This window comes from Megalops cyprinoides, chromosome 10, assembly GCF_013368585.1.
Source record: "Megalops cyprinoides isolate fMegCyp1 chromosome 10, fMegCyp1.pri, whole genome shotgun sequence".
In the NCBI taxonomy this organism is placed as follows: Eukaryota; Metazoa; Chordata; class Actinopteri; order Elopiformes; family Megalopidae; genus Megalops; species Megalops cyprinoides.
The window spans coordinates 4,608,307-4,610,000 of NC_050592.1; the positions used below are offsets into that span (position 1 = coordinate 4,608,307).

Consider the following 1,694-nt stretch of genomic DNA (forward strand, 5'->3'; position numbering starts at 1 on the left):
AGGAATAGTCTCTGCTCTCCCAGTGGATTTTACACGCAGGAATAGTCCGCTCTCCCGCAGGGTTCCACACTCTCTCTTCACAGGAATAGTCTCTGCTTTCCCAGTGGATTTTACACACGGGATTAGTCTGTGCTGTTCTGGGAGACTTTGTACTCGTACTGGAAAGGAATAGGCTGCTCTCCCAGGGGGGGTTGCACTCATTTTTCACAGGAATAGTCTCTGTGTTCCCAGGAGGCTTTACACTCATTCTGCACAGAAATAGTCTCTGCTCACTCTCCCTGCTAGTGCCTCAGGGTTCCCGGGCAGATTTCCTGTGAAATACTCACGGGCTGCTGCGGTCCTGTCTCAGCCAGGAAGTGAACCCGTAACCCCTCAGTAGTCTCAGCAATGATGAGTTTCCAGTTTTCGTTTGCTCCTGCATTCCAAGCGTCAAAACATAGCATTGCTCCCACAGCCCCGGTTATTACATGTGCCTGTGTTTACTGTTTTTTTTTTTTTTTTTTTTTTTTTGTGCTGAGCCCCTTTTTAAGTCAAGTGCCGTGCATGGCAGTCATTTTTTGGGAAAGAGTACAAGTCTGGTATTTTGTAATGAGGTTGTAAGTAAAAAAACAAAAAAACTACTGGCTGTTTTTATGCTGTGATACACTTTCAAAGGTTGATGTTGTGCAAGGTCATCCAGTGTGGACCCAGTTCTGACCTTTGACCCCTGACCTCGCTGACCCCAGAGCCACCCGGCACTCCCACTCCCTCGTTTGACGGACAGGTCGCTCCTGTCGGCTTTATTACTGCAGTGAGTTCTTTCCCCTGTGCCAGTCTGAATTTCTGCGGGAGCTGCTGTTGTGTTCATTGATTATCTCACCGTTCCCGCCCACGTTGCTGTTGGCGTATCTGTCCGCTCAGGTTCACCCGGGTCTCAGGTGTCATATTTGATGAATATTTAAACGGCAGAGTAGCACGCTGCTTGTGCCTCTGGAGAAAGGGCAGCACCTGATCCTCCCTGCAGAGCTCGTTAGCGTAGCGACGCACCTCACTGTGGTTTCTCTAACCGCTCTGCTCTGTCCGCGCGTCCCTTTACATACAACGGCGTGTGCAAACATTGCGTAACCAGGCAGAGACCGCAGTAACGACGGCTTTGTGCGCTATGTGTGTGCGTGATAGGAGATACCTCTGTGATGTCACTTCCTCTGGCCCCGGGGCGGGGGGGGCGGGTGGGGGCGCTGGTTCCACCTTGCCCCGGCTCACGTTCCTGTTCTCGGGTTGCTGCTGCCCGCAGGCGAATCGTATCAGCCCCCTGCACCTCCTGCGGGAGCGTCCTGGGATCTCAGACAGAGAGGGAGGGAGGGAGGGAGAGTGTCTGCAGAGCTCAAGGGGCCCACCAAACTCCCCATCGGCTCAGCCCGCCGGCCTGCAGACCCCCCCCTCCTTTTTCTCTTGCGACCTTTGCCCCGGAAAAATGTGCAGTCAGGAATGATTGGCATCCATCTGTGAACGCTGGCATGCTACCTTATTTATGAAGTCAGACGTCCAGGAAGGGAGGGAGGGAGGGAGGGAGGGAGTTAGCCGCCGAACAAGGGAGGGAGAGGGTGAGAGAGAGAGAGAGAGAGAGAGAGAGAGAGGGGAAAACAGAGTGAAAGGAGGGAGGGAGCCAGAGTGGGAGAGAGAGAAGTGAGCAGGCTGGAGAGAGCCAGTTCTTA

The 1,694-nt window shown here is 53.5% G+C and overlaps 1 protein-coding gene across 1 annotated transcript in view; it reads left to right on the forward strand.

The window, feature by feature from the left end:
* The first annotated feature begins 1,666 nt into the window (after positions 1 to 1,666).
* The window catches only part of phactr4b (phosphatase and actin regulator 4b), a 34,117-nt gene continuing 34,089 nt past the window's right edge, over positions 1,667 to 1,694 (forward strand). Inside the window, exon 1 of the mRNA XM_036538860.1 lies at positions 1,667 to 1,694. This exon is cut by the window's right edge and continues 192 nt beyond it. The gene's annotated coding sequence lies outside the window, so the exon portion shown is untranslated.